Raw genomic sequence first — 17,678 nt, 5'->3', positions numbered from 1 at the left:
ATACTATATTCTGCCATCATATTTGACCTACCAAAATGAACCACCTCACACATCTGGGTTGAACTCCATCTGCCACTTCTCAGCCCAGTTTTGCATCCTATCAATGTCCTACTGTAACCTCCGACAGCCCTTCACACTATCCACAGCACCTCCAACCTTTGTATCATCAAACTTCCTAACCCATCCCTCTACTTCCTCATCCAGGTCATTTATAAAAATCACAAAGAGTAAGGGTCCCAGAACAGATCCCTGAGGCACTCCATTGGTGACCAGAACTAGGACCAGGACCAGAAATAGTCACCAGGACTATTCCAACAAATCCCGTCTTCACATCCTACTTGTGGTGATGTGACCAACATTAGGTACAACGCACAAACTATGGCTGAATCAGTGTTGTATGGAGGTTCAACATAACCCAGTAGTTTCATTCTCTACATCTCTAACAGGGGTGTCTTTAAATCCAGTCTCTCAACCTGCCCATTCAGCCACTGGCAGACTCTGTTCCTCCACCCCTTTTCAAAAAGTACCATTTACACATTGCTCTTCTTTGCTCCTCCAATCAAAATGTATCATTTGAATTTCACCATGTTGTCACAACATACATCTCACTCTTGATCACACTTCCAAGTTTTATGATGTCTACAAGTCAGTTATGATGTTCTCTATGCGTGAGCCTATGTAATTAACGGTTGTACCAAGAAGAGTAGAACTCCTGGTACAAAGTCCTAGGTCACACCAGGGTGGTGCTTATTGGGCCCATAACAATGTTTATCACAACACATTGCACATCAGCTCTTTTATTTCACAGGCTTTGATCATGTTGACAAATTTCTTTATTAAATGGCTTTCGATATATCAACATTTTCCCTCAGCAATGCCTCAATGGTTATAATCACAATTTGTCTTTAACAAGTCCCTGACTATTATTTCTAGTAGCTTCCCTAAACTAAACTGTAGTTGCTGGGTTAATTTTTACATTTTTTGAACAAGATGATAATATTTTCAATCCTCTGGTCACTTGACACTTTCCCAGTTTCTAAAGGAATTGGAAACTTTAATTTAATTCATCCCCTCTGCATCCCATCTGGACCTGGGGATTTATCCATCTTAGACATGTAGCTTTTCTACTGTCTCCTCTTTATCAACTTCTGGCCTAAGCTACTTCCTGTTCTTTATTTTGGCAGCATTTCCTTCTTTTTGCTAAAAACAGATGGAGTTTACAACATCGTCTCCCTGAAGCACTAAAGCATCAGGTTGTACACTGTAGACTACGTTGTGAACTAGTCATTCCATTGATTCAAATATTCAGCCAATGGGGATTCAATATGTTTATGCATGGATGAATATTACACTGATATTTAAAAGGATCTTTTGCCACACAATGCTCAGAAACAATAATTAGACAGATATTACACAATTTAAAAAGTAGATCAGTGCTCACCACAGATTTACAAACTGATAAATCACACAGAAATAATTTCTTCTCCAACTCTGCCTTTAGAAGAAGCGTTGTCATTTCTGAATTGGTCTGAATGTCTAAGTAGTGGGTGTACTGGACAAGAAGAGCTTTACAGTGATACATTGTCGAACCACTTCAGCTCTTGGCGATGTTCTTCAGTGTGTGTGATGTCCAAGTGCACAAGTCGTAATCTGTTTCATAGAGTCAGAGTAGGGATTAGGGAGTGATGTGGGAGTTTGGTGAAAATGGTTAATGGAAGAACTCACATGTATTGTGAAGAAATACTTTGAGAGGCTGGTCGTAGCAAGATTTAGCTTCAGCCCAAGCAGGGACTTGACCTGTTACACTTTGCCTACTGCCGCAACAAGTCTACAGCAGACGCAATCTCACTGGATTTTGTACCTACGTCAGGGTGCTGGTTATCGATTACAGCTCAGTGTTCAACACCATGGACCCCCAGTACTAATCAACAAGCTTCAAAACCTGGGCTCGTGTACCTCCTCCAGCAACTGGATTCTTGACTTGCTCATTGGGAGCCCACATAAATACGAATTGGTGAGAGCATCTCCTCTTCCCTGACAATCAACATAAGTGCACCTCAAGAGTGTGTTTAGCCTACTGCTCTACCCTCTGCACTAATGAATGTGTGGCTCAACACAGCTCAAACATCATCTACATCATTGTTGTGGCAACGAGGAGACTGAAATAGATAGGCTAGTTGAATAATGTCACAATACAACCTTGCACTTAGTATCAGCAAGAACCTGATTATGGACTTCAGAAAGAGTTGGGGAAACACACACATGCACACAGACAGTACTTACTAAGGGGTCAGCGGAGGAAAGGATGAGCGGATTCAAGTTCATGGCCATTAGCATCTCAGAGGATCTATACCGGGCACAACAAGATGATGCAATCATGAAGAAAGCATCTCAGCAGCTATGTTTAATTAGGAGTTTGAGATGATTTGATATGTCACCAAAAAACTCCAGTATATTTCTACAGATGTACCATGGAGAGTATTCTGCCTGGTTGCATCTCCATCTGGTATGGAGGCTCCAATGATGGGATCTTCAGAGATTGTAGACACAGTCAGCTACATCGGGGCACAGGATGTTGCCCCAAGAAGGCAACATACATCTTCAAGGACCCTCACGATCCAATACATGCCCCCTTCTCATTACTATTGCAGGGCAGAGGTACAGGAGCCTGAAGACCCACACTCAATATTTTAGAAACAGCTTCTTCCCCCCCAGCATCAGACTTCTGAATGGTCCATGAACCCATAAACATAACCTCACTATTCCTCTTTTGTGCTCTCTCTCTTTCTCTCTCTCACAGTAAGTTTATTGCAACTCACAGTAATTTTTTTATGCCTTGCACTGTAGTGCTGCCATAAAATGATAAATTTTATTATGAGCCTCATTCTGATTTAATGAGTGAGCCCTTTTTATTGAGTGGCCCCAGGTCAAGATTCACCCACATGAAGAAACATCCTCTCCTCATCCTCCTTAGAAGTCTCCTTGGGATCTTCTATGTATAAAAGAAACATTTCCATGTACTCAACATAGAAGCATTGCTGAGAGCTTCCAATACAAAGAGATAAAGTAGCCTTCTTCTCTTCTTGGATCCTACCATCATCAAAAGTGATGGTATCACCTGCAGCACAATGTTTACCCACTGCTTCAGTCCAATGAATACAAAGTTTTGCAAACCAACTACCAATGTGGTCATGACCCATGCACCTTCCATGTGTGAACGGCACCAGTACAGCATTTAAAAAAGTGCTAGAAGAGCACCAGAATCACGTGGCCATGAAGGGCTCCGAAGCAAGTGCTAGAAGCTGGCATTCATGCTGAAAGGCCCAAATAGAGTGGATGTGGAGAGGATATTCCCTATAGCAGAGAGTACAGAACCAGAGGGCACAGCCTCAGAATATAAGGATGTTCCTTTAAAATAGAGACCAGGAAGAACTTCTTTAGCTAGAGGGTGGTGCGACAGTGGAATTCATTATCACAGATGGCTATGAAAGCCAAGTCACTGGGTATAGTTAAGTGAAGGGTGTCAAAGGGGAAGGAGTTGAGAGGGATAATAGATTGATCATGATGAAATGACAGAACAGAATCGATGGGCCAAATGGGCTAACTCTGTTTCTATGTCTTACCGTTTTATGGTCTTAAATCTTTATTTTCCTGTAAAAGTCTGCAAGAAATTAATCTCCACGTAGTTTATGGTGACATATACATATTTGAATAATAAATTTACTTTGACCAGCAACAAATATCAGAGTTTATTAACAAGCCCCAGTACTGAACACTAAAATGAGAACATGTTATTCCAATAAGGTCCTACTGACTGCTCGTGTTGCTGTTAATATGCCAAAGTAGGATAATGACAAGACTCAATCATCCAAAAGGTCCAATATACTGCATCTACTTCCATAGTACAGGTAGAAACTCTCAGTCCAGCACTCTTGGGATCTAACAGGTGCAGGACCACAGAAATTGGTCCCAATCACCTTCCTCTAAGCAAGAGAACTGTTCTTTTTAAGTACAAACACTCTCCAGATTATACAAAGATTCAGAGAACCGACCATAACCTGAATTTCTCTAAAGTCAGAACACTGTCCATAAGATCGCAGAAGTTACACTGGTAAGTTAGTTTGCCACAGGTTAGTACAGATCTTAGTTAGAATTAGTATGAACATATACTACAGATTTAAAATATACCAGATGGTGGGATGTCAGACTTGAGATTTTCAACTTGTAGTACTGAGGGGTGATCTGACAGATCTATAAAACCATAAGATGAATGAGCACAGTCTTTATTCCAGAGTAGGGAGCTCCAAAGGGAACCTGAGGGACATGGTTTTTCATACAATGTGGTGTGCAAACAGAAAACATTTTCAGGAGAAGTGTTGGACATTGGTACAGTTACAGTGTTTCAAAAACATTCAGCATGTACCTGGAATGGGAAAATTTACAAGGGATATGAGCGAAATGCAGGAAAAAGAGATCAGCTCAGGTAGACAAATTGTTGAGTTGGGCTACAGTGCCCATTTCTCTGTTCTATAACTTCATGACTTCATAAAAACCAAGGCTACCTCTTCCATCCCGTCCAGAACCATAAACACAGGGGATACCCCTTCACTTGAAGCTGTTGGTAGTGGGTGGTTTGGAGTATACAATGTGGGGAAGGGAACACATTCAAATTGTGAAAATGCTGCCTTTCTATGGAACTGGTGAACTCACGGCACAGACTCCTTTGGGAGACAAATTAAAATTTACTTCAAATTTTTGAGGCACGGTGCACAAGCAAATTCAGACTCTGTGTAGAAGGATGATTTTGGACTAATGCTTGCTGAAGCCCTCCCCTGCCTTGTGTCAATGTTAGTTAGAGACTGATGGCGACTCTGCTGCAGCTGGTCAGCACTCTTCTCCTATGGAATTAACACTGGGACAACTGAAGCTGAATTGGAAAGCCAAGTTTTTGACCAAATAAACTGTGTGTACTTGTTAATCTCACAACAGGTACAACCAAGCATGAACACTCATATCCCTTGTAACACTCATAAAAGGGGTTCCAAACCTTTTTTATGCCACCATGGACCAATACCATTAAGCAAAGGATCTGTGGATCCCAGATTGGGAATCCCTGGTCTAAATCTTTCTATTCCAGGTACCTGTCTAAATGTCTTTGAAATGTAATTGTACCCAGCTACACTACTTACCCCAATAACGCATTCTATACACACACACCATGTGGAAAAGTTACCCCTTTCAGTCCTTGCCTTTCACCTTAAAAAACCCACATCTTCCTTTTTTAGATCCCCCTACACTGGAATAAACGCTGTGGCCGTTCACCTTATTGATGACAATAATATCATAAGGCACAGGCCATTAGGCTCCACCATTTGATCATAGCTGACCATTCTCAGAAAATTCCTCTGTACTCTCTCCAATGCCTTTCTTAGATATGTTCTCTAAAACTGCTCACCACATTTTAAATGTGACCAATGCCTTATAATGCCTACATGTACAAACAAGCTGGATGAACTCAGCAGGTCGGGCAGCATCCGTTGAAATGAGCAGTCAACGTTTCGGGCTGAGACGCTTCATCAGGACTTATAAAGCCTGCCTCTCGTGATTTTATAGACCTCCATAAGGTCACCCATCAATGGTTGCAACTCAGATATTGTAGACACAGGATTACATCTAAATGAGACTGCAGGTCAAAGTTTAAGGTAAATGTATTATCTAAGTACATATATGTCACCATATGCTATCCTGAGATTCATTTTCTTGCGGGCATTCATAGTAGAGACACAACAGAATTAATGAAAAACTACACATGAAGACTGACAATCAACCAATATGCAAAAGACAAACAGTGTAAATACAGGGGAAATAAATAGATAGATAAATAAATAATACTGAGAACATGAGTTGCCGAGTCCTTGAAAATGAGTCCATAGATTGTGGAATTAGTTCAGTGTTGAGGTGAGTGAAGTTATCCACACTGGTTCAGGAGCCTGATAGCTGAAGGGGAGTAACAGTTCCTGAACGGAGTGATGTGGTAACTAGTGCACCTGTACCTCCTTCCCATAGTGTCCACAGACAGGTAAGAGCTAATGTTTCTGATCGACCATCTCTCTAGAAAACCAGGTACAACACTGAACATAAAAAATGAATAAAGAATAGGCCATTTGGCCTCACGTGCCTGCTCCCCCATAACCGATCATTTACCGCAGCCTCGGGTCCCTGCACTAGCCCCATATGCCATGATGGACTAGGCCGTTTCCACTGCTTCCTGTAGGATTTTCTATTCAAGGCGTTGGTGCTTCCATATCAAGCTGTGATGCAGTCAGTCAATACACTCTCCATAAACTCTATAAGTTTGTCGAAATTTTAGATGGCATGCTAAATCTCCACAAACTCCTAAGTAAGTAGAGGTGCTGCACTTACGTTCTGGGCCCAGTACAGGTCCTCTGAAATAATAACACCAAGGAATTTAAAGTTACTGACCCTCTCCACCTCTGATCCTCCAATGAGGATTGACTCGTGGACCTCTGGTTTCCTCCTTCTGAATTTAACAATAAGCTCCTTGGTCTTGCTGACATTGAGTGAGAGGCTGTTGTTGTTGTACTGCTCAGCCAGATTTTCAGTCTCCCTCCTATATGCTGATTCATCACCTTTGATTCAGCCAACAACAGTGGGTCGTCAGCAAACTTTGTTAGAGATGTAAGCTTGAATTAAGACGTTAGAGGACTTAATGCGTAAGTTTGCAAATATGTAAATTTAGATTCAATTTGAATCAAACTTTGATAAACTCTGAAACATTTTATTTGAATCAGGAGAGTCTGCTGGGGAAGTCTGACTCCACGTGTCTGCTGGGGGATGAAGACCAGAGACAGACTGTCTAGGAGTTAGAGAACTGTATGTTGTTTTGTTGTGTTCTGTGTTTTACTGCTGAGCATTGTGGGCACGCTATGCTGCTGCCCCAGCACATCCTTGGACGTGTCGGCTGTTAAGTGAGAATAAGTAAACCTGAATCTGCAGTCAATCCATGGTGATGTAGTACTCCACTACTGCCACTGGAGGGGCTCAGCGAGCCATTTTTACAAGCAAAAGGCACAAGAATGGGATAGGAAGCAGAGTTCATTGTCACGTGAACAGGTACAGTGGGGTACAGGTACAATGAAAAACTTACTAACAGACACACAGGTTTAGTCTGATGGATTTCCTTCTTACACTGCGGCCCAGTACCAGCAAGAGCTGCCGCTCGACCACACGTTACAGGCAGTGTAACTCTCCAAAATATAAAGCAAATCAACAGAGCCTGCAAGTATGAGGTTGATAAATAAAGAGGGCGGTTGAAATACTCAGCAAAAAGGCAGCCCTCATGGAGGGAGAGGGAGAGAGAGAGAGAGAGAGAAAGAAGTGGGCTTTATTCAAGGAATGCCAGTTAAACTCCAGTATCCAGCATAGCCGGGACTTCAACTTGAATAGACTGGCAGATTTTTTGGACTACCGGATGTTATTCTGACACGCATTTAATTCGTCTTTGTAAATACACAATTACACAGTTGATTATTTTTTTCCCCCAATGAACCTGGGGGGTTAATAGGGAAACAGGAGATAGATAACTTGGTAGGAACTGGGACCCCAGTAAATGGAAAGGAGGTGCAGCTGAACATCCCGAGGGCCGGATTAGCAGAACGCAGTGCCCAGTTCCAGCGTTAAGCGGACAGTGGCTCAAGTGCCAAGTGGATGGTGCCACTGTACCGTTTACTGACCTCCCTGAATCTACCCGTCAGAGCCATTGGCTCTCTAGAAGGTGAGGGGCAGTGATGGTTTTCCCGAGAACGAACAAGTGGCCAGTACACCTTCAACAGGAAGGAGCCCTAGTAGCCTCTCACCGACTAGTTGTTGCGGGAGATCACGGTCTTCCTCCTCAGCGAGTCCCCATGGACGGCGGCGCGTAATGTTGGTGTCGGTGTTGTAACCGTTGTTGTCTAAATTCCAGCACCCACACCACTGGTCAGCAACACCCTCCAAAGACTCTCCACAATGTTCCGTCCAATCAGCTAGCCCCTTCACCCACGTGACCAACCATCCGCTACAAGTAGACAATGTCATAGAGCATCACTGCTAGGAAACAGGCCGTTCGGTCCATCTAGTTGGTGTTGAACTATTATTCTGCCCGGTCCTGGTCCTGCCTGTTCTACACCCTTTCCATCCAAGTATTTATCTTAAATGTTGAAATCCGCCGCCGGCAGCTCGTTCCACGCTCTCCAACCTCTGAGCAAAGACGTCCCCCTCAGGTTCTTCTAACAATTTCAACTTCCACCATTTGTGGGAATTGCAGTAAAATAACAGTTAAAATGTGTGCTAACCAAACAGCACAGACACTTTGGATGATGTTGGATCAAAGATTTTGGTTCAATATTTGTCTACAACTAACAATTTCTGTGTAAAAATAAAATTTATTTGTTCAAATTTCAGAGCAGAGTGGCTGCAGGAGCCAGGCTGTTCTTGTGCAATAGTAAATTGACCAAAGAATTCAACGGGAAATAGAAAAGGCATGTCTAAAGGGCAATAGTCATGGGAGATTTTAACATGTAAGTTGGCTAGGAAAATCAGGTTGGTAATGGATCTCCAGAGAGTGAGTTTGTTGAATGCCTACAAAACGGCTTTTTAGAGCAGTTTGTCATTGAGGCTGCTAAAAGATCAGATATACTGGATTGTGTGTTATGTAATGAACCAGAATTGATTAGGGAGCTTAAAGTAAAAGAACCCTTAGGAGGCAGTGATCACAATATAACTGAGTTCAAATTGTAATTTGATAGGGAGAAAGTAAAGTCTGATGTAACTGTATTTCAGTGGAGTAAGGGAAATTACAGTGGTATGAGAGAGGAGCTGGGCAAAGTAAATTAGGAGATGCTGGCAGGGAAGACAGCAGAGTAGTAATGGCATGAGTTTCAGAGAAAACTGCAGGATAGATGTATTCCAAAAACAAAGAAATTCTCAAATGGCAAAATAATACAACTGTACCAGACAAGGGAAGTCAAAGCTAATGTAAAAGCAAAAGAATAACAAAGCAAAAATTAGTGGGAAGATAGAGGATTAGGAAGCTTTTAAAAACCTACAGAAAGCAACTAGAAGAATCATTAGAAGGGAAAAGATGAAATATGAAAGCAAGCTAGTAAATAATATCAAAGTGTTTAGTAAAAGATAATAAAAGAGAAGTGAGAGTGGATATAGGACTCCTAGAAAATGAGGCCAGAGAAATAATAACAGGGGATAAGGAGATGGTAGATGAACTAAATGGGTACTTTGCACCAGTCTTAACTGTGGAAGATATTAGCAAAGTACCAGATGTTAAAGGGTGTGAGGGAAGAGAAGTGAGTGTAATTACTATCACAAGGGAGAAGGTGCTTAAAAAGCTGACAGACCTAAGGGTACATAATTCACCCAGACTAGATGAACTGCACCCTAGGGTTCTGAAAGAGGTAGCAGTAGAAATGGTAGAGGCATTAGTAATAATCTTTCAAAAATCATTGGACTCGAGCATGGTGCCAGAAGACTGGAAAATTGCAAATGTCACTCCACTCTTTAAGAAAGGAGGAAGGCAGCTGAAAGGAAATTTTAGACCAGTTAGCCTGACCTCAGTGGTTGGGAAGATGTTACAGTCAATTGTTAAGGATGAGGTGATGGAGTACTTGGTGACACAGGACAATATAGAACAAAGTCCACATGGTTTCCTTAAGGGAAAATCCTGCCTGACAAACATGTTGGAATTTTTTGAGGAGATTACAAGTACAATAAAGGGGATGCAGTGGATGTTGTATATTTGGACTTTCAGAAGGCCTTTGACAAGGTGCCACACATGAGGCTGCTTACCAAGTTGAGTGCCCATGGTATTACAGGATAATAACTGGCATGGTTAGAGCAATGGCTGATTGATAGGGGGCAGCAAGTGGAAATAAAAGGATGCTTTTCTGTTTGGCTGCCAGTGACTAATGGTGTTCTGCAGGGGTCGGTGTTGGGAACACTTATTTTTATGCTGTGTATCAGTGATTTAGGGATTGATAGATGGCTTTGTTGCCAAGTTTGTAGATGATATGAAGATTGGTGGAGGGGCAGTTAGTGTTTAGGAAACAGGTAGGATGCGGAAGCATTAAGACAGATTAGGAGAATGGGCAAGAATGTGGCAAATGAAATATAATGTTGGAAAATGCATGGTCTTTGGTAGTAGAAATAAATATACAGACTATTTTCTAAATGGGGAAAAATCCAAAAATCTGAGGTGCAAGGGGATTTGGGAGTCCTTGTGCAGAACACCCCAAAGGTTTACTTGCATGTTGAGTCAGTGGTGAGGAAGGCAAATGCAATGTTATCATTAATTTCAAAAGGTCTTGAATACAAAAGCAGTGATGTGATGCTGAGGCTTTATAAGACACTGGTGAGACCTCACCTTGAGTACTGTGAACAGTTTTGGGCCCCTCATCTAGGAAAAGATGTGCTGGCATTGGAGGGTTCAGTGGAGGTTCACAAGGATGATTCTGGGAATGAAAGGGTTATCATATGTGGAATGTTTGATAGCTCTGGGTCTGTACTCAATGGAATTTAGAAGGATGAGGGGGAATCTTATCGAAATCTTTCGAATGTTGAAAGGCCTAGACAGAGTAGATGTGGAAAGGATGTTTCCCATGGTGGGGGAGTCTAGGACAAGAGGGCACAGCCTCAGGATAGAGGGGTGTCCATTTAAAACTGAGATGAGGAGAAATTTCTTTAGCCAGAGGGTGGTGAATTTGTGGAATTTGTTGCCACAGGCAGTTGTGAAAGCCAGATCGTTGGGTGTATTTAAGGGAGAGAGTGATAGGTTCTTGATTGGACATGGCATCAAAGGTTACAGGGAAGAGGCCAGGGAGTGAGGCTGAGGGGAAAAAAAGAAACAGCCATGATTAAATGGCACAGCAGACTCGATGGGCCAAATGGCCTAATTCTGCTCTGATGTCTTATGGTCTAAATAAAGTGTGATTAAGGAACGAGTGCAAGTTTGTTTATTGATTGACTGATTGAAATATTGTGTGGAAAAGTCCCTCGTCAAGAGTCCAGTTAAAATGTGACATCACCTTAACCCAGTGATTCCCAACGGGGGTTACGTGTCCTAAAGGAGTGTTAGGAGAAATAAGTCATCAGGGGGTATTCAATATACTTGGGAGGGGGAGGGTAAGCAACACCCTGACTTGAGGCATGAGACCTGACTGACCGTGTCAACCCATTACCGTCGTCAACATCCGACTGGCAATCTCAATTTGTGCTAATTTTTTATTTTAATTTAGCCCCTTTAATGACGGATAAATATGTACAGTGCGACCTCTGCAAGTCTGAAGGTCATGAAGCCTTGAATTTTAATCTTGCTAAGAAACAGGAACTACAGTAAGTGTATCAGTACAATGTTACATACCAGGAGTATGGTTGTATTCTGTTCACATCAGATCAGTGACGCCCCAGGTGTCTTATTTGTAATACTGTACTAACAAAGCCATGAAACCATGAAGAACATTTCTGTAAAAGACACCCTGAAAAGGCCACTTATGGTATTACTCAGTTCCAGAAGATGAAAGAAGCATTTGAGAAGCATTGCACACGTGAGTCATTTGCCAAGAAAGCTAAAAATGACCTTGATAGTGGTCTCATTGCTTCTTATAACATTTCCTAAATGATAGCAAAGTGTGGAAATCTCATACAATTGGCGAAAGATTAATAATGCCTGCTGTATCAGAAGTACTCAGCACTGTTCTCAAAATGGATACCAGTATTTTAAAATCAATTCCTCTGAGTAATAACTCTGTAGCTGGTCATATTCACGAAATGAGTGAAGACATTGAGTATCAACTATGCACAGAGCTACAAGAAACAGAATTTGGAATGCAAATGGATGAATCAACTGTGCGAGACAACGAGGCATTGCTAATGGCATGTGTACGGTTTATCAAAAATGGAAAAGTTTATGAAGAGATTTTTTTGGTAAAAAAATTAAAAACAAATATCAATGGAGAATCAATCTACAAGCTCAAATGTATATTGAGCATAGAAGTATTCCGATTAGAAACATGACTTCTTGAGCAACAAATAGAGCACCATATCTGACAGGTCGCCATGCTGGTTCAGTGGCGTTTATGAAAAAAGAAATTCCAAGTCTGTTTGCAATCCATTGTGTAATTCATCATCAACATCTCATAGCCAAAAACCTTAGCCAGTGACTTTTTCAAGCATGACTCTTGTAATATCTGCCATCAACAAAATTAAATCTCAACCATTAAATAGCAGAATATTTTGCCAGTGATGCCAGATAGGGATGAAGAGTTTGAACACTTGCTTCTTCACACTGAAGTGTGTTGGCTGTCAAAAGACTGCCACCTAAAACATTCCTTTGATCTTTGACACTGTAGTTGAACTTTTGCTCAAAGTTGCCAAGAGCGCAGGAAACAAGATTGAACTTCTACATGGAGATGTGGCTTACCTAGTCAATCTGTACGACAAAATTAACATTCTAAATATGAAACTGCAGGGCCAGAATCTCAATTTAATCCAGGGAAAAAGTGCACTGTCCACTTTTATCAGAAAACTGGAAATATATAAGCAAAACACTGGGAGAAGAATGTTCTCACAGTTTCCCTGGAGGGAATGTATGGCACTCTCTTTCACAGATGGTGATTTGCAAGAGTACCGCTTACACCCACAGCCACTGAAGAAGGATTTTCAGAATTGATTCAAGGATTTGAATGGTCTGGAAATTCTGCACTGGGTAATTAACTGATTTCTTTGCAAGGTGGAAGAACAGGAAGAGAGCTTGCAAGAAGAAATTATTGAAATTCAGAATGATGACTAAGCAAAAATTATTTTTAAAATAGTCGGCTTTTGTGGCATGTGGCTGCACCATCATATGAAAAGTTTTTGGAAAAGAGACAAACTGCTCTTCATTGCATTTCCATCCTGCTACCTTGTTGAAAGAGGCTTGAGTGCAGTGAACCACATACTCACAAAAGCAGAAGCCGCTAGGACATTGTTACCCGTGGGGACTCAAGGCTTTTGATGTCACAACTTGAACCAGATATTTCTCTTGCCAAAAACCATCAAGGTCAAGGATCACATTGATATCCAAGCTGCTGTACAGCCCACAGGCGCTGTGTAGGCTAGGTTTAAAGACAAATAAAAATTTAAAGCAGAATCATGTGTCTCATGTTAGCATATGGTAAACATGTTTTACACTATGGGAAGTATATTGTGCCTAAGAGGGGTGTTGGCAAGTATGAAGGTGCTTTGGGGGGCATGGGGCTAAAAAAGGTTGGGAAATCTGTCTTAACCTATGAGTTCTAGTTCTAAAACCTCAGTGGAAAAAGCCTGCTTGCATTTACTCTATCTATAACTCTCATGATTTTGCATAGCTCTAGCAAGTATCTTCTCATTCTCCTATGCTCAAGTCTAGGGAACGAAGTCCTAACCTATTCAGCCTTTCTTTATAACTCAGGTCCTCAAGTCCCGGCAACGATATTGTAAATTTTCACTGCACTCTTCCAATTTTATTGATATATTTTCTGCAGGTAAGTGACTAAAACTGCACGTAATATTACATAATTCGTCAACCCTCTTGGTTACGTATTCAAACAAAAGTTCAATCAAATTTGGAAGACACAATGTCTCTCACACAAATCCATTTGGACTATTCCGAGCCAGCCTTCTGGTAGATCCTGCCCGACTCTCAGAATCCCCTACAGTAACTTTTCCACCACGGACGTCACGCTTATCGACCAGGAGGTTCCCTGGCTAGTCCATGCCGCCTTCCTTGAAACAAGGCGCAGCGTTACCTCCCAATTCTCCCGCCGTGTGGGCGGAGAAGCTCACTTACAGCACCGAGTATCAGTGACCCTCCACTTCCAACACCCCTCCCCCAATGCTGGCAGTGTGCTCAGAAACAGCACCCTAGGGTGGTCCTGAGACAGGAGTGAGAGCTGTGAAGGTATGTAAAACGAGGCCGTGGATTTCTGCGTGAGCCAAGCGGACGGCGGCCCGGCCCTCGACTGCAAAAAGAAAGCTGGATCACGCTCATCAGATTGACCCTGCGGACTACTGGCACCTGGGTGGGTTTCACTCCCGAGTAAAGAGCCGGCTAACAGCATAAACTGACCAAAGGACGAAAAGAATATTTCACTCACAGGAGCGGAGACACCCACAAACGGGAAGAAAGTTGCATCTCTGTCGTTTCTTTGACTGCCACGTGAATGAGAGGGTCCTCACGCCACTGAAACTACTCAAACTAATTGTGCCACATAACACCATATGCAGATTTCCAAAGAGCACAATTTGCGTGAATTCGTTAAAAATTATGACGACTGCAGTTACATGGCAGGAATCTGTTACAATTTGGCTGGGACTAGACAGGTTGTCCTCAGCACCTGTTCAATGTAAAGCAAACTGAAATCTAACGAACCGGTAAGTAACTTCCTGGCTTCTAGCTAGAATGGCCGTTGCCCTGGTAACCTGTACCATAAAACTCTGCAAAATCTGACCTCATTCTTGGGTCAACGACAAACAATTTCTCTGCTCTCCGTTTAGTTTCTAAAGCGACGACTTCAAAAGAAAGTTGCACGCAGGACGCGATACAAAAGAACGCAGGCGTGAAAACTGAGACCCTTCTGGTTATCCCGGGCCACTGGGAGACGAGCTGATGAATTGTCCACAGGTTCCAGTAGAAACAGCCTCGAACATTAGTCACGAAGTGACTTTGAAATTAATTTCTCCTAGAAAAAATAATTTTACATATGGAAACGAAATAATTTGTGGCATACAGTATATTGTACAGGAAATTAATATTTACAACCATGTTCTACTTCAAAGTACATTTATTAACTAAGTACATACGCTGTCTGTCACCATATACTTGTAATTCATTTTTGCAGGCATTTACAGGAAAATAAAGATTTATAGCTTAAAACGAGAAAATCTGCAGATGCTGGAAATCGGAGCAACACACACACAGACTGCTGGAGGAACTCAGCAGGCCAGGCAGCATCTAGGAAAAGAGTAAACAGTCAATGTTTAACCTATGAGTACTGTACCTACATTCCTCTGATGAGAACAAATGGCAGCTACAAAAGGAGAGAGTGAACAACCAAAAGACCCAGTCCACTAACTACAACCACACCCACACTGACCCTCACCCACACTGACCCTTACCCACACTGACCCTTACCCACACTGACCCTCACCCACACTGACCCTCACCCACACTGACCCTTACCCACACTGACCCTCACCCACACTGACCCTTACCCACTCTGAGCCTTACCCACACTGACCCTCACCCACACTGACCCTCACCCACTCTGACCCTCACCCACACTGACCCTTACCCACACTGACCCTCACCCACTCTGACCCTCACCCACACTGACCCTTACCCACTCTGACCCTCACCCACTCTGACTCTCACCCACTCTGACCCTCACCCACACTACACAGATTATGAGTATCCTGGATCGACCTCTACAGTCACCAGAGAACCCGCTAATAAACAAGCCCTTAGAGAACAGGGGTGTAATGCTGCGACATTATGAGGCATTAGTCGGACCACATGGAATATTATGAGAAGTTCTGGGCCCCTTACCTAAGAAAGGATGTGCTGGCATTGGAGAGGATCCAGAGGAGGTTCACGAGAATGATCCCAGAAAATACAGGATTAAGACTTGAGGAGTGTTTGATGTCTTTGGACCTGTACTTACTCGAGTTGAGAAGAATGAGAGGTATTTTTTTGAACTTGACTGAATATTGAAAGGCCCAGATAGAGTGGATGTGGAGAGGATGTTTTCTACATGGGGAGTCGAGGACCAGAGGGTGCAGCCCCAGAATGTGGTTGAAAGGGATGATAAGTAAGCCAGGCTGGAATGGCAAAGCAGAGTGAAAGGCCGAATTCTGCTCCAATGTCTAATGGAGAACATCGTACTCAACTCAAGTGATCACACCATCGCACCTACATCCCTCCACTTGTGATCCTACAGTCTTGTATTCTCCTTCGTGTGTTCAAATCCTGCCCTGGCCTCACCTTCCTCCAGACCACTGACCGTCCAAGATCTCTAGACCACCAAACCACATCCTCGTCCCCACCCCACGTCAGAGCACTGACCGTCCAAGATCTCTAGACCACCAAACTACATCCCCGTCCCCATCCCACGTCAGAGCACTGACCGTCCAAGAGCTCCCATTGACTGGACATCTCAGAACTCTTGAGAACCACCTTGAGATTTCAGGCCACAAGCTCTCCTATATCAGCGGACCAGCGACCCTCCGGGAACTCAGCGCCACACCGTCTTGGCCTCTTGTCCACCCCCATCTCCTTTGCCCCACCACCAGCAGCCAAGCCTGCTCTATCCAGTGCACAAGCCCTGGAATTCCTTCACACATCCCCAACATCTGTTCACCACTCCTGCTTGAAGCGTTTTATTACATTAAGTACTTTACAGAACTGTGGATCACCAAAGATATTAGTGGCATCAATAAATACTACATTTTTACTTCCTGCAAATTTACAGAAATTGACAAGCCTGAGAACAAAACCTGGAATTACAGATGATAAAAATAAAACAAAGATGTATTTAATTCTTGAAGTAAGAACTTAGTATCACAGATTAATGTCAATTGTTAAACGGTGAGAGCATTTGCGGAGATTGTGGAAAGATTTATCAGCCATCGTTCCTGACACTAACCGCATTTGATGATATTGCGGATTTATCCTGAACAAGCTGAGAAACCGAGTCATCATTTCAAAGTGTGGAGGTGGAAGTGCAGAGGGCAAATGCCTTCACCCTGGTCACTAAGACATGATTTAACTCACCATAAATCACCGCTGGGTTTTGTTACAGACCAATCCTACTCCAGCACAGCTGAGGTCAGGCAAAGAGCTCACGTCTGAAGCAAATGGGGAGAGGTCCTTGATGTCCCGGGGGTGAAGGTTATGCATGAATCTCCGAGACACTACAGGCTAAAGGAGACAAGAGTGCTTATCCAAGAATTCTAGATTTTTATTTTTGCCTTTTTCAGTGGACACCGCAATCTGTGCACGTTCGTTTCTCACTCTGTGAGCTTCATTAAAACAAGGAAATTACATGATAATAAACTAATCTAAAAATATTGTATGTTCTAGTTTTCCTTTTAAAAGTATGCTGTGTGAGAGTAGTGATGCACTTTGTTATTCAAACGCGTGAGATGTGGATGTTGTTCCCTATTGATTGATTCAATACACGGCCTGGGGCTGTGTTCCCAGATAGGAAACAATCACTCAGTCCCTTCACCCATGCTCCCAACAACCTCTGACCCCTCAGCTCGTCCCCAGACCCTGTCCGCAATGACCACACACCTCCCCCTCTGTCTGAACCCGCCCCTCACCCTCTGACCCTGTATCCTACTCTATCAGCCCTTGCCCCTCACTCCTGACCCTGTTTCCTATTCTGTCTGACCCTACCCCTCATCGTATCCCACAGGCTGCCAGTACATGTGAAAGCGGCCGACAGGCAGGGAGCGACCCGTTTTTACTTCAAACCGTGACATCTGCGGACATGAACAAAGTCGGGAAGACCCAACGCCTCCCAAATTATACCCCCATCCCCCAACTGTTTTCACCCAACCATCAGCCGAATCGGTCCTGAAATTGCGGG

General features: G+C 42.9%; 1 protein-coding gene across 1 annotated transcript in view; it reads right to left on the bottom strand.

Moving 5' to 3' along the window:
• The window catches only part of LOC140738228 (uncharacterized), a 74,312-nt gene extending 67,835 nt beyond the window's left edge, over positions 1-6,477 (bottom strand). Inside the window, exon 1 of the mRNA XM_073065353.1 lies at positions 6,424-6,477. The gene's annotated coding sequence lies outside the window, so the exon portion shown is untranslated. The remainder of the gene's footprint in view (positions 1-6,423) is intronic.
• Positions 6,478-17,678: the final 11,201 nt, after the last annotated feature.

Source organism: Hemitrygon akajei, chromosome 14 (assembly GCF_048418815.1).
Source record: "Hemitrygon akajei chromosome 14, sHemAka1.3, whole genome shotgun sequence".
In the NCBI taxonomy this organism is placed as follows: Eukaryota; Metazoa; Chordata; class Chondrichthyes; order Myliobatiformes; family Dasyatidae; genus Hemitrygon; species Hemitrygon akajei.
Note: the sequence above shows the minus strand (reverse complement) of the source record. Positions and strands in the feature narration are given on the sequence as shown.